Source organism: Leucoraja erinacea, chromosome 6, assembly GCF_028641065.1.
Source record: "Leucoraja erinacea ecotype New England chromosome 6, Leri_hhj_1, whole genome shotgun sequence".
Classification (NCBI taxonomy): domain Eukaryota; kingdom Metazoa; phylum Chordata; class Chondrichthyes; order Rajiformes; family Rajidae; genus Leucoraja; species Leucoraja erinaceus.
Window position 1 is genome coordinate 28,145,572 of NC_073382.1, and position 21,774 is coordinate 28,167,345.

Here is a 21,774-nt window from a genome sequence, read left to right on the forward strand (position 1 = left end):
ATGCAGGCGATCAGCTTGGCCAAATGTTATTAATGCAAGGACATTAATATCAATGGCATTTGCCTGCAATAGGTGAGGACTGAATTTAAATCAGATAATGCTTATTGAACATATGTAAATGAGCAAATGCTTAACCGCAGTACATTGTCACCAGGTGTGCAAGCCGATAAAATGGGTGTTGCAGCTTGTTAAATTACCACATGCTGGCAGAAAGCTAGCAGTAAAAAGGGGGTTTCCATAGTGGGATTGAGTTCCGGTGACTTCTGAAAATAAATCATTTCCTTTTCTTGGCTAATTTATTTGTTGAAGCTACTGTTTTTTTATTGAGAAAATATTAGTCACAGGACAAGATTCAGGTTAGCAATTAACCAAAAATTATAGTGCTAACTAAAATTATAGATATACATGTCTGTTCTTCATTACCTCAGTTCCTTCCTTTAAAGAATGTGAATGCACCTGAATCCACTCTTTAAATTTTCCATTTCAATGGAGGTAAATAAGGTGGCTCTATTCTTTTACATAATGGAAATCCTTTGCCCTTCAGTTGAGTCTACTGGCTCCTTCATTTCACAGCTGTCTGATCTAACATGCTGAATGACATATGTTCACTTAATGGTGTGTGGCATTGGGGTGCAAATGTCCTGCTTACAACGGGCCATCATCCACACCAAGATGAGTTATATCTAAGATAGACACAAAATGCTGGAGTAACTTGGGTCTGAAGAAGGGTCTCGACCCATTCCTTCTCTCCAGATATGCTGCCTGTCTGCTGACGTACTCCAGCATTTTGTGTTTATCTTCGGTGCAAAGCTGCATCTGCAGTTCTTTCCTACACATGGTTAATAGTAAGATTAAATGAGAACTTACCAGTTCGAAGTTTGATCGTTATTTTATGAGGAGTAACGTTGAGGGAATACGTGAAGAACCCCGCCAGGACGCATGCGTGTCATTCTTCAAAGCAGCGGTGTGAAATCACAGATAACTGTAATGACTAAACATAGTAAGATTAGAGAAGAGATACCAGTTGAGTATATGATCAAGGGTGGGAGCAGAGGGCACGTATTCCCTCAACGTTACTCCTCATAAAATAACGATCAAACTTCAAACTGGTAAGTTCTCGTTTAATCTTACTATTTTACTTCGGAGTCACGTGAGTGACTACGTGAAGATTTTTAAAGCTCTGTGATTTCATGCCGTGGAAACGATTCCATGCATCACATCTGCCTTGATTATGGGGAGAATAGTGTTAACATCATTAGATATCAATACGATATTGAAACAACGAAAAATTTATTAACACCAAATCATAGCCCCTATTTATGGGGTAAAATCATATTACAGAAGTTAAAAGTGTTTCTGCAAATGTTCCAGGTTCAATGACTGGTTTATTATAAAATCGTTGGAAAGTTCTCTCCGTTGACCATCTTGCTGTCTTGAGGATTTGGTCCATTGGAACATCCAATTGCATTGCTGGTGATGTAGCTGCAGCCCTGCTGGAGTGAGATTTAAAAATGTTAGTGTATACTTTTGATGGTCTGGACTGTCACTTTTTTTGTGTGGCTGTTTGTAGCTGATTAAAAGTGCCATTTCTTTGCCTCTGATGATCCTTGTATATTCCATATATAATAGTAAGTGAGTTACTATACAGAGACGATTATCCGTCGGGTAGGCCCTGAAATTTTAGCCCCGCTGACCCCTGTCTGTTCTGTTTGACTAATTCATGGATATGAAAAGTCAAATTCCCAGATGAAATAGTCAAGTTGTCCAGCCTTAGTTTTTGTAGCGACTGGACCCTTTGTGCCATGACCAAGGCCATCAGCATGACCGTTTTCATTGTTAGTTTCTGTAGGGACAGAGCTGTAGGTGGAGACCAGTTTCTTAACATGGTCAGTACAATGCTCACATCCTAAATTTGGGTGTACCTGGTTCTTGGGGGATTAGCATTGAAAATGCCCCTCATGTATTTGGTTACCAGGGGGTGTGTCCCTACAGAATGCCGCTCTGTTCCTTGCCACAAGTATGTTGACAGAGCACTTCTGGCGCAGTTGATGGCACTATAGCTGAGCCCCTCATCGTAATGGAGGCTAGCCAGAAATTCCAGAACAGGCGGGATGTTGATTGATCTGTGGTTGAGGTTATTGTTGTGACAGTACTTCCCCCATTTCTTGATGTACACCAAGTACTGTTTTTTGGTGGACTGTCTGTGGGCCGCTGAAATAATATCCACTGTTCGGTCCGTCAGTCCCAGGTGTTGTAGAGGTGCTTTCAAACTCTACAAATTAATAGGTTTGTATAATTATGACATGGGTGACTTTCCTTTGTTACTCGATGGACCAGTAAATTAGGTCTATGATGGATGGTGATGCATGGTTCCAATACCATGTCTAGTATCACCACGAACCATGGTTGAGTAGGCCAATTGGGTACTATCAAAATACCAGACGCAGAGTCTTGCTAGATTTTCCTTAATACCCGACTGATGAGGCAGAAAGGAGGGAATGCATAAATAAACAATTTCCCCCAATGCAGCGAAAATGCATCTGTTGCCGCTGCCCCAGGGTCTGGCTCCCATGAAACATAATTTGATAACTGGTGATTGAGCCTGGATGCGAAAAGATCGATATCTGGTGTTCCATACCGTGCTGTAATTTCAGCAAATACATTTTTATCCAGCATCCATTCAGTGTTTTCATTGAATTTGCGTGACCTGGTGTCTGCCACTAAATTTAGTTTACCTGGTAAGTAGGTAGATGGTATCCAAATATCTCTCTGGATACACCATTGCCAAATTGTGTTGGCCAGATTGTCACATGATGTCGATTTGTTTCCACGCATATGGTTGATATATGCTACCACGGTGGTGTTGTCAATTTGTAGTCTAACATGCTGGTGATTTAACCCAGAACAATATGACTTAAGGCCATGGAATGCACTTAACATTTCCAGGTAGTTTATGCCCAGTATTTGTAATAATGATGCCTCCTGTGCATTCCATCTCCCTCCACAGCTGGAGATGGAATTGGTAGCACCCCAACCAAGTGCACTGGCATCAGTTTGCAGTACCATAGACGGGTTGCTGATAATTATTGGATTGGGACAATACCTGATGTTATGTTCCCACCATTTTAGTTCCATTATGGCCTCAGTTGGTAGCTTCATTGGTCTGTCAAAATGGCCACCATTAATTTTGAGTGCTCTTATTTTTGCTCTCTGTAAATTTCGATAGTGTAAAGGTCTGAATTGTGTGGCTGGAAATGCAGCCACAATCTTCCTAATTATTCTAGCTACCAGTCTAATGGATGGTTTGGAGATGTCAATGATTTCGCTACAAGCCTCTATCAAGGCTGTAACCTTTTCTTTCGGCAAAGTCACTGACATGAGAACTGAATTAATGGTGAACCCCAGATAATCAAATTTTGTTGAAGGCATTAATTTAGACTTAACTGGATGGATGATAAACCCCAGTTTTTCAAACAATTGTTTTGTGGCTGTTACTGCTTGTTTAGCCAATTCCAAAGTTTTGCCAACAATAAGTATGTCAGCTAGATATGCCATTACCATGTGTTTTTGTTTCCACATTAACGCTAGGGCTGGTTTCAGAATTTTTGTGAACAGCCCGGGGGCTGATGTTAGATCATTAGGTAGTGCCATGTATTGCCACTGCTGACCCATTCAGTTGAATTTTAAATAACATCTGTGGTCACCTCCTATGGGTACTGTATAGTAAGCATCTTTTAAATCGATGCTTGCCATGTAGTAGCCTTCAGAAATCAATTGCTTAGCAGTAACAAAGGTTTCTATCTTGAAATTAATATATTGTACAACCGGCTCCAATGCTCATGGGCACTGGCTGCTCGCGTCTGCTCCTCTTCCCCCAGCCGCTCCAACCGGCCCCAATGCTCATGGGCACTGGCCGCTCGTGGCTGTTCCTGATCCTGCAGCTGCTCCAACCAGCTCCAATGCTCACGGGCACTGGCCGCTCGCGGCTGCTCAAAGTCAGAGTCATCGGAGTCTGCCATTCTGTCTGTTTTTTGCTTCGCTTTCCCGCCCGGCCGAGGTGTGGATTTGTCCGGTGCGGGAGCGAAGTCGGGCACAGCTGTTCTCATTTCGGGAGATTGGCGTGCCGTCGGCTGCTGCTGCTGCTGCTGCTGGCTGCTCGCAAATCCGCGGTTCTCCCCTGCCAGCTTTTTCGCAGCCTTCCTTCTCATGGATCTGCCCATGCTTCCACCTGTAAGGTAAGTGGAGAAAAACGTAGAGTCTCCTTACCTGCTGTTCCAGACTTTTAAATTCTGCCGCTGTGACTCGTTGCAATGCTTGTAGCGATATGACACCCATGCGTCCTGGCGGGGTTCTTCACATAGTCACTCACGTGACTCCGAAGTAAAATATCTCTCCAGACTACATCATCATGTAGATGGATAAAATCAGTAAAGATGTGAGGCATTGGAGACACAAGGAACTGCAGATTCTGGAATCTTGAGCAAAAAGCACAAAATGGTGGAGTATTTCAGAGGATTAGAATAGATAGAATAGAATGCTATTTATTCTCATTCAAACCTAGGTTTGAACAAAATATAATTTCTACAGTTTTTTACATTACAAAACAATCCAAGACCCACACTTTACACAGTTTACATAAACATCCATCACAGTGAATCTCCAACATCTCCTCACTGTGATGGAAGGCAAAGTCTTTATCTCTTCCCTTTGTTCCTTCTCCCACGATTCAGCACTCCAACTGCAGTGTCAAGGCGAACTGGGGCTCCGATGTTAAAGCCCCCGGCGGGCGATGGTAAGTCCTGAGGCCGTTAAGCCACGCCAGTCCTTTAAACCAGCGGTTCCAGCGGGAGAAGTCGCCGTTGCGGAGCTCGGAAAAGCGGTCTCCCACCAGGGACCTGCGAGCTCCCGATGTTCCTGTCCACCGGGTCTGTGGCCGGTGCCTCCGAACTCCAAAGCCGCACTCCACCACAGCTCTTCCCGCTCCGAAGTTGGCCAGCTCCACGATCTCAGTTTCGCAGGCTCTGCAACTGGAGCCCTCAGGTTAGTCCTGGCCAGAGGTCGCCGCCGGCTCCACGATGTTAGGCCCAACGACATCCGAGACCCGACAGGGAATAGTCGGGTCCTCGCACAGGGAAGAGCTTTAAAACGGTTTCCCCCATAGCACCCCCACCACCCCCCACATATACACAGCTAAAAAAAAAATAATAAAAACTAACTCAAGACATACATTTAACAAGACAAAAATAAAAAAAGACAGACGACTGTAGTCGAGCCACTGCCGTTAGGCGCCACCACTTCCAGACAGCTTCTTTGAAGAACATGGATAGGTGACGTTTTGTGTTGGGACCCTTCTTCAGACAAAATGTAGTAGTTGTGGGGTGGGGAAGCTGGAACAAAGGTGGAGATAGGAAAAAGCCAGGCTGGTGGATGCAGGTGAGAGAGGGAGGGTGGGGTCAATTGGCAGATGGGTGGACAAAGTCCACAAATGAAAATGAGACAAATGGCTGTGAGATAAGGACAGAAAGGCATGAATTGTGAGGCCAGGGGAGAGGATATAGGTGTAAAGAAACTAGAGGAAAGGGAAAGGTGGCATGGAGTGTACATCAGGTGGGACGCAGGGAAGGGGGGAGAGAAAAGAATGAGATGGGTTAGTTAATTGCCTAAAACTGGAGAATTCAATGCTCATTCTGTTGGGTTGTAAGCAGAATATGAAGTGCGGTTCCTCCAGTTTGCAAGTGGTCTGACTCTGGCTATGGAGGACACCCAGAGAGGTTGGTATGGCAATGGGAAGGGGAGATAACATGCATACCAATCAAAAGCTTGGACCAAGTGCAAGTGTTAAGTGAGACAGTAACCTGATCTAGTTGAGACATGAAGCATTACTAGTGTTGGTCATTTAATGTGATCTCTAATCATTCAGCCTGCTCCATCAAGCAGCAAAAATGCCCCAGTCATAGCAATTTGAGTGTTTATTAAAGATGCAAAGAATAACATTAGGGCACCTGCCGATGTTTGTGGAGCTGCCATAGACTGTATGGTGGGCTGCAGGTCTGTAAATCCATTCATCAGGTTGTGCAAATACAGATAGTGGATTTGTCCTTTTAAGAAGCGATCTATCTTTACAGATCGGTTGGCTATCTTGAATCATTTGCATTTGTTCTATGTATTGCTTTTAAGTTAGTTTAGTTCAGTGATACTGCATGGAAACAGGTCTTCGGCCCACCGAGTCCTGCAAATTAACACTATCCTACACAAATTAAGGACAATTTTACCATTTACATTAACCTAAAACCTGTACGTCTTCGGAGTGTGGGAGGAAAGCAAAGATCTTGGAGAAAACCCATGCGGTAACGGGGAAAACGTACAAACTCTGTACAGACAGCACCCGTAGTCAGGATCGAACCCGGGCCTCTGACGCTGTAAGGCAGCAACACTACTGCTGCACCACTGTGCTGCCCAATGTAGGTATAAATATTACTAAAAGGTGTAACGTATGTACTACTAAGCTGTAGTTTGGATTGCTTGGTGTTATCCAGAATTATCACCATGGGTTACAATGGTGTTACTCGTTCCTATCCTTGAATTTGTTGGGGGGTTTTCTGGCAAAATCAGTCATGATTTGGGAATTATAACGGACAGGATCAACCTAAACCATGTTAAGAGAAATGGAATTTGTGTGTAGAATGTCAGAAATTACAGAGAATTCTAGTTGTCTTGCCACTTTGTGTTGGTTTTGAGACTTTCTCCTCTTGTTATGTTAACTTATTTTTAAATGTTTACACATTTTATCGGGTGACATTCTAGTCTCTGCCTCGATACTCACTTGAGGTGAAGCAGCCGAACATATGAATACTCTCAATTCAAACTTGTTCTTCTTTTCTCTCCAGTTTCATGGTGAGTATGCACTGCCCCAGTTCGCATGGTTACTTTTGCTGACTAATTCAAAGATTTTTTGGTGCCTGCTCAGGTTAAAGCCAGAGAAATCTTTTCACCCCCACATTGACTGTTCTTTATTGGGATTGTACAGATTCACAGTGTTGCTGCTGCTGAACCTTGGAGAAAATGTATAACCATGCCCACATTACATTTCAGTTTTCTATTTATCCAGACCCAACAGCCTAAGTCACCTTTTAACCTCCCGCCTGAAATCAAATAATCTTGATCTACAGAATTTAGTATTTTTTCAACTCTCTCATCACCAGGAGTACCTGGCAACATTCTTATCACCTGCGTCAATTTTTGCTTCAATTTTTATGGACCAGTGGCACTAATGTCTGCAGTGATGAAGTGTTTTGAGAGGTTAGTTATGGTGCATATCAACTCTTGCATTAGTAAGGACCTGGACCCACTACAATTCACCTACTGCCACAATAGATCATCAGGGGATGTGATCTGACTTACTCCCCACTCTGTACTGAATCACTTGGACAATAAGAACACATATGTCAGGCTGCTGTTCATCGATTACAGCTCGGTTTTCAACATTATCCTTCCCTTCAAACCTGTTAACAAACTTGAGAACTGGGCCTCTGCTCATCTCAATCAGTATAAATTGGCAACAACACTTCCTGCTCGATAACCATCAACACGAGCACGAGCACTATTTTACACATTGGAGACAATTTTAGAACGTTTTTCGCAAAGCCAATTAATCTTGATTAATATTACAATGAAGCTCAAGTAATCCACTATTGCATTATATAGAAATCCCTGATGGATCTCTACTGGCTCACAGCAGCCCATCCCATACTTACTTTAAACCCTCTGGGGCCTGATTCTATGCTCACTTTGAACATTCTGGAGTCTGCTCCCACACCCAATTTAAAAATTCTGGAGCATGTCCCCATGTTTACATTCTGCAATCTGTTCCCACATCCACTTTAAACATTCTGGGGCCTGTACCTACATTTACTTTAAACACTCTGGGCCCTGTAACACCATTTACTTTAAACATTCTGGGGTCTGTCTCCACACTCACTTTAAACACAACAGGGACTCTTCCCCACACTTACAGTAAATACATATTCCCACATTCATTTTAATCTTGGGCCCCCATTCCTACCTTTACTTTAAACTCACACAAACCCCATTCACATTCACATGATTCTTTTAATCTCACTGGGGCTCAGTTCCCATGTTTCCTTTAAACTCGCCTGGTTCAATAGAGAAAAAAAAACTACTAACCTGCTGCAAAACAACCAAAAAGGTGAATTATTTGTGTGTGAGTATATTAATAGGAGCAACATCCAATAGAGGTTGCTGGGTGATAGGTTAAACCAGAAGGGCAGAAGTTGCCATGCAAATGGAATCAGGTGGGGGGAGGAGATGGGAGAGATAAACAAGGGGACAAAAACTCTAGGTGCACGCATGACGGGTGGGCGGCGCGACCGACGTCGCAGTGGCCTCTGCAGTCTGTCTGTGTTTTTTTAATTTTTTTGTCCCGTTGAGGGTATAGTTTGTAGTGGGCTTTTAAATGTGTATGTGTGGGGAGTGGGGGGGGGAACTTTTAAATCTCTTCCCTGCACGGAGACCCGACCTTTTCTCTGTCGGGTCCCCGTTGTCGTTGGGGCCTAGCACCGTGGAGCGGCCTCCAACCGGAATGACCTGGGGGCTCAGGTCACGGAGCCTGCGGAGCTGCGGACCTACCATCATGGAGCTGGCCGGCTTTGGAGTGTGAGGAGTTCGGAGCATGGAGAGCTGCGGTGGTGCGCTGCTGCGACCCGACTCCGGTGGATGGTGACACTGGGAGCTCGCGGGTCCCCGGTGGGAGACCGCTTTACGGGGCACCGGCAACGGCGATTTCTCCCGCTCGAATTGCGGGGTTGAGAGTGACCTGGAGCGGGGCCTTTCATCGCCCGGCGCGGCTTTAAATGGCCGCAGACTTGCTAGCGCCCGCCGGGGGCTCCAACATCAATACCCGGGGCAGGGCCTTACACCGCCCGGCGTGGCTTTAAATGGCCGCGGACTTGCTAGCGCCCGCCGGGGGCTTTGACTTTGACATCGGGAGAAGAATGGAGAGCAGTACATTTTCTCCCATGTACTATCACAACGTTTAAATAACATTTGGACAGGTACATGGGTAGGATGGGTTTAGAAGGATATGGACCAAAAGCAAGGCAGGTTGGACTAGTGTAGATGGGGCATGTCGATTGGCAGGGCAAGTTGGGCCGAAGGGCTGTTTCTATGCTGTATGACTATGACTCTATGACTCTAATATGCTTCATATTGGTAATACCATCTTTGAAATTAGACCACAATGAGAATGCTTCAAAAACTTTTATTGTTGTGAGCTTTCGTCGATGATGCTGCTGCTATACTAGTGGTCCTCTGCAACTCCTGAGTTGTTCATGCTTTAACATTAGCATTAGGTCTATGTAATCAAACCCATTCTCATTTGGCAACCAGAGATTATTTTCTCAGACTCTTGGAATTGTGCATACACTCTGCCCAAAATTTCTTCCATATGACGTTCATTATTGCATGGACTATATCTTTCAAAGAGGTGACTATGTGGTCAATGGTTACGTTCATATTACCCTGATTATTACAGTAGCATGAGGGGAAAAAAATATTCCAGAATGTGAACAGCCACGTCTTCACTTTTACCTTGTATATCCGGAGGTCTTGTCATTGATGAGGATGAGTAAGGTAATTTTTTACTTCCTTATATTATATTATACTGCATGGCAGATGCAGTATAATATAGATAAATGTGAGGTTATCCACTTTGGCAGCAAAAACAAGGGGGCAGATAATTATCTCTCAATGGGGTTAGGTTAGGTAAGGGGGAGGTGCAGCGAGACCTGGGTGGCCTTGTACACCAATCACTGAAAGTTGGCATGCAGGTACAGCAGGCAGTGAAGAAAGCTAATGGAATGTTGGCCTTCATAACAAGAGGATTTCAATATAGGAGTAAAGAGGTTCTTCTGCAGTTGTATAGGGCTCTGGTGGGACCACATCTGGAGTATTGTGTACAGTTTTGGTCTCCTAATTTGAGGAAGGACATCCTTGCGATTGAGGCAGTGCAGCGTAGGTTCATGAGATTGATCCCTGGGATGGCGGGACTGTCATATGAGGAAAGATTGAAAAGGCTAGGCTTGTATTCACTGGAGTTTAGAAGGATGAGGGGGATCTTATAGAAACATATAACATTATAAAAGGACTGGACAAGCTAGATGCAGGAAAATGTTCCCAATGTTGGGCGAGTCCAGAACCAGGGGCCACAGTCTTAGAAAAAAGGGGAGGCCATTTAAGACAGAGATGAGTAAAAACTTTTTCACCCAGAGAGTTGTGAATTTGTGGAATTCCCTGCCACAGAGGGCAGTGGAGGCCAAATCACTGGATGGATTTAAGGGAGAGTAAGATAGAGCTTTATGGGCTAGATTGATCCCTCTAACACAATCAAGGGATATGGGGAGAAGGTAGGCATGATTCGGTGATTAGTTATTGATTCGGGACGATCAGCCATGATCACGATGAATGGCCGTGCTGGTTCAAAGTGCCGAAAGGCCTCCTCCTGCACCTATTTTCTATGTTTCTATGTTTGAAGCTTGAGGCAATTTTCTCACCCACAAGGTGAATATAGATGGGCATGTATTGGCCACATAATCCAGTCTCATCTGCATTAAACAGTTTCTTTAGGATAATACTAACCTTCCTCAATGTTTCACTTCAGTAGCTGTGGAAAATGTTCAGCTGCTGCTGTATTTATGCATTGTTTCCACCATAAGGCAATATTGTGCAGGTTTACAAGCTTCTTCAACCCAGCAATGATTGGTCTTGAGCATCTCGCCACTTCAAAACCTCCCTCAGATTTTTTTCAAGGTTTGGCTTATTTCCAGGAACATTATCAAACTCAGGTGAACTTTTTTGATTCTGACTTCAGAATGCATTTCTTTACCTTTCCAGAAAATCAAAGAACTGTAGGCACTGGAAATCTGAAATAAAAAGAGGAAATGCTGGAAACATTCAGCAGGTTGGGAGACTCCCAAGGAAAGAGAATATTTTCAGTATTTAGTCCTTTTATTCCTTGTTGTTTGCACTGTTAAAAAACTCAAAACTTGATGAAGTGCCAATATTTTCTAATATTCACCTTTTTTGCTTCTATCAAGAAGCATTTGGAACCATTTGGAAAGAAGCACAGAATAAATTCTGATGAATCCTGATAACGAAAAGGACACAAGCTACATTGATAGTTTCAAAACAATGTGAACATGGGCTCTGTATGAATGGTGCTATAGGTAGAGATTAACATACTTTGTTTTGCCATGAGAAAATCGTTTAAATTGTGGAATACCTATATATCTTTTTGGATAAATAAATGAAGTTCTGTTCTTGAGATTGTGGAAGAAGTTTAGTAGGAAGGATCACACCTTCATTTACTCCTCCATTCCCTTCGACCTGCCATATCATCTCATGGATTGTTTATGGAATGACAGAGAGTTCTTTCAGTGTGACCTCCGATCATTCAGTAAGCAGGGGAAGCCTGCTCTATCTGTAGCTGAACAGCCTAAATGGCAGCAATTTAAATGTTTATTAGAGGTACAAAGAATAACATCAGGGCCCCTTGAGATGTTTGTGGAGCTGCCACAGACTTCATGGTGGTCTGTAGATCTGTAAATCCACTCATCAAGATCACGCAAATTCAGATTGTGGATTCCACTGTCAGCTTTTAAAATTAAAAGTGACTTACATTCAAGTTTATAATTTTGGCCAGATGAGAGGAACATCCCATGATATAATGTTAAAAATACAATATAATATGGCGCCTCTTCCAATTTCAACCACTGAAATATTGCCTGACGCAGTCTCTGTCTCACCTGTAATATTACCTGACAGTCACTGTCTCATTTTATTTTATGCTGAGGCCTTCAAGTTCGTCATTTTTGAGCTTGACTATTCAAATGCAATCTTAAATAGTCTTCCACTTCCTACCCCTTTTAAACCGTAAGCCATTTAATGCTCTTTTGTCCAATTCCTAACGTTGGTGAGGCTGCATTTGGAGAATTGTGTTTAGTTTTAGTCACCCTGCTTCAAGAAGAAAATTATTAATCTGGAAAGCGTGTAGAGAAGATTTACAAGGATATTGGCAGAACTTGACAACCTGAGGTATACGGAGAGGTTGGGCAGGCTATGTCTTCACTCATTGGAGTGCAAGAGGATGAGGGGTGATCTTATAGAGGTGTATAAGATCATTAGGGAAATAGATGGGGTGAATGCACAGTCTTCTACCCGAATGGGTGAATCAAATATCAGGGGACATAAATTTAAGGTGAGAGGGGAAGGATTTCATAGGAACCCGAGGGGCAAGTTTTTCCACAGAGGGTGGTGAGTATATGGAACAAGCTGCCAGAGGAGTGAGTTGGTACTTTAGCAACATTTCAAAGACATTTGAATAGGTACATGAATAAGAAAGGTTTAGCTGGATAAGGGGCAAATGTGGGTAAATGGGACTAGTGTAGATGGGGCATCTTTGTCAACATGGACAAGCTGGGCTAAAGAGCCTGTTTCCATGCTATATGGCTCTATGACTTCTCTAAGTCTCTTTTCACCCTGTGCTCATTGACCAGTATTCCTCAGAAATCCCAATTGCTCCACATAGAACTGTTGGAGCTTCCTCTTGTAGCTATCAGGAATTTTGGGATCCTGGTAAATCATGTGCAAGTATCAAGGATTCAGGCTTTCTCAGTTTTTTCTTTGTTATGTTCTAATTTTGTTTTGCACTAATGTCTTGCTTTGTGCAAGGGATTTTTCTTTTAATTGTCAAACATATGTGCAATTTATGTACAATTTACTTTAAATTTATGCATTTGTATATTGTCAATTTGTGTGCCTATAATGCTGCTGCTAGCAATATTTTCAGTAATTTTCATTTCACTGTATTTGTGTATTGAACAATAAACTCAACTTGACTTGACTCATAAGACATTGCAGCAGTTTTAATTGCATTCTGATGTTGGACTCAATCCTAGCAGCCACCCACCAATCTTTTGCAGTTCAAAGCAGTACAGTGGGTAATCCAAAAAAAATGCTGGAAATACTGAACAGGCCAGGATGCCTCTGGGGAGATAGAAACTGCATTAATGCTTTTTATCAACCATTCAAGGGCAGTTTCAAGAAAATGGCTGGCTGTATCTCCACTTACAGACTATTATCTGAATGGTGGACGATTAGGAAAAGGGGAGATGCAACGAGACCTGGGTGTCATGGTACACCAGCCATTGAAAGTAGGCATGCAGGTGCAGCAGGCAGTGAAGAAAGTTATGTTAGCATTCATAACAAAAAAATGATTTGAGTATAGGAGCAGGGAGGTTCTCCTGCAGTTGTACAGGGTCTTGATGAGACCACACCTGGAGTATTGCATACAGTTTTGGGTTCCTAACCTGAGAAAAGGCATTCTTGCCATAGAGGGAGTACAGAGAAGGTTCACCAGACTGATTCCTGGGATGTCAGGACTTTCAGATAAAGAAAGACTGGATAGACTCAGCTTGTACTCACTAGAATTTAGAAGATTGAGGGGAGATCTTATAGAAACTTACAACATTCTTAAGAGGTTGGACAGGCTAGATGCAGGAAGATTGTTCCCGATGGTGGGGAAGTCCAGAACAAGGGGTCACAGTTTAAAGATAAGGGGGAAGTCTTAGGACCGAGATGAGAAAACATGTTTTCACACAAAGAGTGGTGAATCTGTGGAATTCTCTGCCACAGAAGGTAGTTGAAGCCAGTTCATTGGCTTTATTTAAGAGGAAGTTAGATGTGGCCCTTGTGGCTAAAGGGATTAGGGGGTATGGAGAGAAGGCAGGTACAGGATAGAGAGTTGGATGATCAGCCATGATCATATTGAATGGTGGTGCAGGCTCGAAGGGCCGAATGGCCTACTGCTGCACCTATTTTCTATTTTTCTATGTTTCTATGTTTACATAACATACTTCAACCCACCTGAACATCCAACCTGCAATTGTATTCATGGGAGTTCCCAATTGTACTGAAATGAGGGGCCAATATCCTCCCTGTTTTCTGTGATCCTTTTTTCTTCTCTTTTTGAGTACAGATTTGTTTGGAGTGCTGGCGTCTAACCCAGGGGCTTTGCAAAATTGATGCAACAACCACAAACAAACAAATGTCTAATGCGGAGAGAAATAGAGCCATTGACCCGAAATGGTGACTCTTGTTCCTCTTACTACAGATGCTGCCTGATCTGCTGAGAAATTGAAGCATGTTGTATTTATATTTCAGATTAGTAACAACGCCAGTTTTTGATTTCCAAGAAGCAACTAAGGTCTGCAAAACATATGGGTTTGAAATCCTTAAAAATGATGGTAAGAATCTACTAAGTCATACAAGTCCCATTTTGGGAACATCATTGTGTCAGCATTATTTTTGCGGCCCATTTAGCAAAAAAAGAGGTAAACCTACAGACAACCAAACCTGAGGAGACTGCTGCACAATTTATCTGATTGACCAAGTTAGGTCGAGTAAAATCTTCAAACATCATTGGGGTAGCTTCCTGCGTTTCACTTGAGGCTGTTGTTTGGTGAGGGTCATGTCCATTGTTGCTTCCAAATGGAGGGAACCCATACAGTGGTTGTGGGAGCAGTTTCTTCATCTGTGGAAGGATTCAGTGATGAGGGCACCCTATTCTGAACATCATCATAGGAAAGGATAACCTGGTGAACAGAGAAACAAAATTAAGGATGGTCTCAAAACATTAACGGAAAATAGAACTTCACTCCTGGGAACCCTTGGCATGACAGCTCTAAACAGAGAGGTAGCACTTAGGGTGATAAAGGGACCCATGCAGGAGTAGTATAGTACCTTATACTACTCCCGTTCCCCATTTTGTCAGGCACCTCTGAGACAGATGTGGGTCCAATTGCAGTAGCCACAAAGAAACAAGTTATCCATGATCCTAAGAAGACTGCCTTACTGAGCAAGAAGACAATGAAGAAGAATAAAAAGATCCATTTACTGCATTACATTATTTAAAATCTATTTTCTAAGCAATTGTATTTTCTGATCTTTTAGAGTGCAGCAGAATTCATAATCAATCACAGCAATGACTAGATTCAAAATCAAGAATACATAGATTTTGAGATTATAAAATGTAAAAAGTAAAATCATGCACAATGCTATAACTGATGGCATATTTTGAAGGCAGACTTGTAGCTAAATTCTAGGGAATAGACTATCAGAACTGTAAGCAACTGTTTTCGCAGAAAGCAGAGATTTCCCTTGTCAATCGAATTAACAGGAAAGAGGGGAGCAGCAGAGAGTGGAGAGGGGAAAAATGGCCCGAATCCTCAGACCATATAAACTTAGCATGTGCCGAGGAAATCAGTGCTGAAATGAACCATGTATGGCTTGGAGTCAAAATGATATCCCCTTGAGGAAAGCAAGCTATCTGTCACTTGGTGTAGACACTTCCTGTTTTGAAGCAGTTTGAGTGTTTTAACATTCAATCCAAATACTTGACTTGGCTCAGACTCATCTCTCGAATGGAAACATTTGTTGGCAGATGATTCGGCCTCAGAAGAAGGGGAGGGGGAGGGGGGGAAGAAAATCTATTAAAGCAGAGTCTCTGCAGATTGGGAGGAAAGAGTGTGCAAATGGAATGCATTGCTGTAGATATGCACAATTTTGAAACTGCACACATTTTATTTTTTAATACCAAGTTGATAAAACATCTTGTAAAACTTTGTTTTCTTAATTAGAGATTAAAAAAACTAAACATGTTGGATGCTGATTTGGTTTAAGCAGAATATTCTACAACTTAATAAACTCATCAGGTTTGAGTTACGTGATCTGAAGAACATCTTGTTATATCATGGGTGAGCTGCCTCTGATTATCCATGGACAGAAAATCATGGGATATGTGGTTGCAATTTCCGAAGATGCATTTCCTGTGGGTAACACTCCCCATTGGTCACATTGATCCTTCCTATAGTCTCACGATTCTCTTCCAGACCAAGCTGAATTAACAAACATTAATAAAATGAATGGATGGGGAGCATTCTTCCACTCCTGGTGGGCACATGGATTAAATAATTAAAAGAAACCACTGGTGCCAGCATCACACAGGATCATTCTCCAGCTGGTCTCAGTCCGTGTGACAGAAATGCCTGCAGGATATTGCCAAAACAATTGATAGCCATCCTGGATGATCTGAAGTACAGTGCAATATTTCAGATAGCGCGAGTACCTAGAGATGGCACTACATTGAAGGGAGGATGTAAGTATGCTGCAAATAACATTGGATGGGGAAACTGACTAGGATATGTTAACTTCCACATTTAACTCATGCTATCAGTCCATGGGAGAGGCCTCATCAATTTAAAGAGATTAAATAAATCAATGCGGACACAAGCCTTAAAGACTAAATAGTCCATGGGTTTCTAGAACCTCTTGAAGTTTATCCATGAAATTGAATGGGCAAAACATAGGCAAAAGAGATGGCTGTGAAATAACTGTCAAGCAGAGAGAGAGAGAGAGAGAGACAGAGAGAGGGAGACAGGGAGGAAGAGGCAGCAGGCGATGGATGACCAGGCAAGAGTCGGCTGCTTGCCCCTCTTTTGGGCCTACGTCCGTGCACGTGTGTCCCTGGAGAGGGAACATGCGGTGTTCACGGGGACTTTGGGGGTATTCCGTGGGCGCTGGTCACCGCGTGGGGTTGAGAGTATTGTGAATAATGATTGTAATGTTGTACTATAATGACACTTGATATAATGTAAGTTTGTTTTGTGTATGACTTGATCTGTTGTATTATTTGATGTGTTGAAAAAAGTCTTTGAAAAAAAAAAAAAAAAAAAATGGGGGAGAGGAGATACAGAGAGAGACAGAGAGATAGAGAGAGAGAGGGAGGGAGAGGGAGAGAGAGAGGGGGAGGGAGGGAGGGAGATGGAGGAAGAGCAAAAGAGGGAGGGAGATGGAGGGAGAGTGAAGGAGGAAAGAGGGAGATGGAGGAGGGAGAAGGAGAGAGGGTGAGGGAGAGAGAGAAAGGGAGAGGGAGAGGGAGGGGGGGAGAGGGAGGGGGGGGGGGGGGGTTTCACGGCTCCCGGTGGCGGGCATCAGTCGACCCGCCTTACGGAATTTGCCTAGTTTCTATCGTGATGTACTAAGAGTGAGGAATTTGGTTGTTTTCAGTCAGCGTGTTGCTCCACAGGGGAAAGGGGGTGTTGTGACTGCGAGGGTGGCCGGTCCTCACCCTGTCATGGCGGGTGTCGAGGAGAAGCGTGTGCTTGGAGTGGTTCTGACTGTGCTTACCCCAGCTCCGTCGGATTTACTCATTGGGCCCAGGCTCCAGAATATTTCTCAGGCGCTGGCTCCACACAACTTGAGCCGCCTTTCCGAGATGCCCAGCGTGCCGTTTTGTGATGTGAAGAGACACATACTGTAGAGAATGCTCCTGCACATTCTGCACCTCCTTGCCTTTGTCTTCCAACCGGACGTGCCTTGGCGGTCCGTGTTACCACCTGGTGGCGGGGGTGGTCCCCAGTGGAGGTCACTCTACAAGGGCGTTGTCCCCCTTTACATTGAGGACCTGGGGTGGAGAGTGTTGTACAGAGCAGTGGCATGTAATAAACTTTTGATTTGGTTCACGGGCTCGCTGGCCGCCTGCATTTTCTGCGGCGAGGAAGAGACCATGATCCACGCATATATGGAGTTTGTGAGGTTGCTGCTCCTGTATCAATATCTGAATGGGTTGTTCCTCATGTTTTGGTTACATTTTAGTCCTATGATCCTGGTGTTTGGACACAAGGCAGGGAGTGGGAAGAGCCGATCGGGGGGTGGGACCTCCCTGTCGGTTTGCTCCTGGGCCTGGCCAAGATGGCCATTCGCGGGTCCAGGCAGCAGGCAGTCAATGGTCACACCAGAGTCTGCTGCCTCCCCTTCTTCCGGGCCTATGTCCGTGTTCGAGTGTCCCTCGAGATGGAACACGTGGTGTCCTCGGGGACTATGGAGGCCTTCCTTGAACGCTGGTCGCCGCGTGGGGCCAAGAGCATTGTAAATAATGACTGTACCATTGTATTATAATTATTACTTGATGTATTGTAACCTCTGAATATGTTTTTGATGTGCTGTATTATGCATTTTGCTGAATAAAGTCCTTGGAAAAGAAAAAAAAGAGAGAGAGAGAGAGAGAGACTCGATCTATTCCCCCCATGATCTTATACACCTCTATAATATTATCCCTCATCCTCCTGCATTCCAAGGAATAGAATCCCAGCCTATTCAACATTTCCCTATAGCTCAGATCCTCGAGTCCTGACAACATCCTTGTAAATTTTCTCTGCACCCTTTCTAGCTTGACAACATATTTCCTAAAATATGGTGCCCAGAACTGAACACAATACTCTAAATGTGGCCTCACCAATATCTTACATAACTGCAGCATGACCTCCCAACTTGACAACCATCTTCACTATGTACAACACCACCCACTTTTGTCTCATCTGCACCTGTTGCATGTGTAGAAGAAAGGTAGAATCTGGGCTGCAAAAGCAGGAAGTGGCGGCGCTGTTGAACAGCTGCGGCTCGCCTGCAGTCCATCTGTTTTTACTTTTTATTGGGTTTTTTTTTTGTCTTGTTTTAGCTAAATTTTAGTTTATTAGGTTGTGTTATGGGAGGGGGGGGGGTGAAACATGTTTTTTTGTCTCTTCCTTCATGGGAATGTAACTTTCTTGTCGTATCCCCCTTCTCTGTCTCCGTCTGTGCTGAGGCCTAATGGCGGAGCTGGCAGTCTCCAACCTGCGACCGACCTCGAGGCTTCGGAGGCAGAGCCAGCCAGGACTCACCAACGCGAGGCTGGCCGTCTTCGGGGCCGAGGCAGCGGTGGCCCGGCTCGCTGATGCGGCATTCCAGCTTTCGGCAGCGGCCCGGAGCTGAGGCTGCGGGTCTCAGAGCTGAGGCAGCGGGACTCGGAACTGAGGCAGCGGGACTCGGAGCTGATGCAGCGGGTCTCGGAGCTGAGGCGGAGCTGAGGCAGCGGGACTCGGAGCTGATGCAGCGGTGGCCCAACTCACTGAGGCAGCGGGACTCGGAGCTGAGGCTGTGGCGGGCCGACTCGGAGTGGAGACGACGTTCCGGCTTTCAGCAGTGGCGACATCACCACGGAGGTCCGCTGGACTGGAGGGCGGCATCTTCGGCCTGGGTCGCCTCAGCGCAGAGGGAGAACAAGGAGGGAAGAGACAGAGACTAAGACTTTTGCCTCCATCACAGTGAGGAGGTGCTTGGTGAACTAACTGTAGTGGATGTTAATTTGTGTTTATTGTATGTTTTGTTATTTATTATTATTGTGTATGACTGCAGGCAACGGAATTTCATTCAGACCGGAAGGTCTGAATGACAATAAAGGAATCAATTCAATCAATCAATTCAATTCAATTTAGGTTAGGTGGGAGAGCTTGGGCGGTAGGGAGGGTCAGAATTGGATTTGAACCTGGGGAGATTGAAAAAATTGAACGAGTATTTTATTTGTTCAAATGGGTTCCTGATGATTAGCTAGATTTTTCAGTGGACCAAATGGCCTGATTCCATGCTGTATGACTGAATAACTCTAAAAATCAAACTTCTACTCTGTCTTCTCAGCTATTTCTGAGGAGGGCTTTGTTCACAGACGTCATGAAGAACAACTTTGCCAACACTGCAGGTTAATTTTGACGTTTTGATCTATCCATTACCATTATGTATCTTTGGAATTCAATTATAGAACAGGTTGAACTGTAGCAATGTGAGACAATCGCAGGGCCAGGAAAAACCGGTCCACAGAGAAGAGGCATAGAAGTGGGTAGATGGGGAAGTGTTACCCATACCCTCATTTGTACAGGGCTTCTGTGTGCCCCAACACACGAGCCATTCCAAATGCTCTCCCATTTTGAACAGGTACGGCCCAGATATTGCTTGTACACCAGAGTGTGATGGGCACACTTCAAATGTTGGCAGACATTTTCAGCCTGCTAGAACAAGATGTGTTACCAAATGAATTCACTAACTATGGCTTAGCATTACTTAAGCTGTGTACAAGTGCATAGGACAAGTGACAGATAGAAGAGTGGGCAATTGTATCAATTCTGCCTGCAATGATTCCAATCTCCAAGGGCACCTGCTCGGATTAATGGTGTGGTGGCCTTTTCTCAAATGCAGTACATCACTGCCAGCACATAAGTGGCAAGTAGATAATAAACCATAGGTTACCCAACATTGTGTAACCATCTCTGTGAACATCCACATGAGGAACATTCTGAGGAAGATAAGGAGGATGAATGGGGTGTGGTCAGGGAACAATAGTAACACACATTGCTGCCAAGGATACCAAGGATCCTCTCATCATTGCAGGATTCTCCATAGGCCCCTTTACATCACACATATGTTAGAGGTTATGGGGAGAATGGAGTTACAGGGCTGCCAACTCTCACTCTTTGAGCGTGACACTCACGCATTTCAGCCAATTCTCACGCCCTCACTCTGAAGATAAAATTCTCACGCTGACAGGCTGTCTTCAGTCCCTGCACAGCAAAGATCCTATAGCGGAGCTATAAGATCTTTACGGCACACACAGGGATGGAGGCAAGGAGAGACAGGGGGAGGGAATGTAGAAAGGGGATGAAGGAAGGGAAGGAGAAAGGGGAGAAAGAGGAAGCGTGAGGAAAATGAGGGAGGGAGGGAGAGGATGGAGGGGGGGGAAGGAAAGGTGTGTGTATGTATCCCTGTGTGCGTGTGTCTCCCTGTGTGCGTGTCTGTGTGTCTCCGTGTGTGTGTCATCCTTTGTGTATGTGTCTCCCTGTGTGTGTGTGTCCCTGTGTTTGTGTCTCCCTGTGTGTGTCTCTCTGTGTGTGTGTTTCTCCCTGTGTGTGTGTGTCTCCTGTGTGTGTGTCTCCCTGTGTGTGTGTGTGTCTCCCTGTGTGTGTGTCCCTGTGTGTGTCCCTTTCTCTGTGTCTTCCTTTGTGTACGTGTCTGTGTGTGTGTCTCCTTGTGTGTGTGTGTCTCCCTGTGTGTGTGTCTCCCTGTGTGTGTGTGTGTGTATGTGTGTCTCTGTGTGTGTGTCTCTGTGTGTGTGTGTGTCTGTCTGTCTCCATGTGTGTGTGTGTCTCCCTGTGTGTGTGTGTCCCTGTGTGTGTGTCCCTGTGTGTGTGTGTGTGTATGTGTCTCCCTGTGTGTGTGTGTCTCCCTGTGTGTGTGTGTCTCCCTGTGTGTGTGTCTCCTGTGTGTGTGTCTCCCTGTGTGTGTCCCTGTGTGTGTCTCCCTGTGTATGTGTCTCCCTGTGTGTGTGTGTCTCTCTGTGTGTGTGTCTCCCTGTGTGTGTGTCTCCCTGTGTGTGTGTCTCCCTGTGTGTGTGTGTCTGTGTGTGTGTGTGTGTGTGTGTGTGTCGTGTGTGTGTGTCTCCCTGTGTGTGTGTGTCTGTGTCTCTGTGTGTGTGTGTCTGTGTGTGTGTGTCTCCCTGTGCGTCTGTTCTCACATCCTGGCCTTAGACAGGGCTGCCAACTCTCATGCTTTGAGCGTGAGAGTCACGCATTTCAGCCAATTCTCACGCTGATGACAGAATTCTCACGCTGTCTTCAGTCCCTGCACAGTTTGTCTTTTTGCGCCATACCGCAACGATCTGTGCGGTCTGGGGAAGCGAGTCAGTTGGCGGCTGTGAGTGACGTCGTATCTCTTTTCTTCTCTTCTTTCTTGGTTGGATATGCAGCCGCCGACAACATGAAACAGCCGGAGATAAAACTAACCAGGTGAATCGGTTGTAAAACATGGGGAGGACCACAATGAGGCCAAACATCTAGG

At 44.6% G+C, this 21,774-nt stretch overlaps 1 long non-coding RNA gene across 1 annotated transcript; it reads right to left on the bottom strand.

Moving 5' to 3' along the window:
- Window positions 1–869: 869 nt before the first annotated feature.
- LOC129697984 (uncharacterized) lies at window positions 870–15,113 on the bottom strand. The gene is made up of 4 exons (XR_008723597.1): window positions 14,428–15,113; window positions 10,654–10,937; window positions 4,267–4,475; window positions 870–1,493 (listed from the first exon to the last, which is right to left on the bottom strand). It is a non-coding gene; the product is annotated as an uncharacterized LOC129697984 (long non-coding RNA).
- Window positions 15,114–21,774: the final 6,661 nt, after the last annotated feature.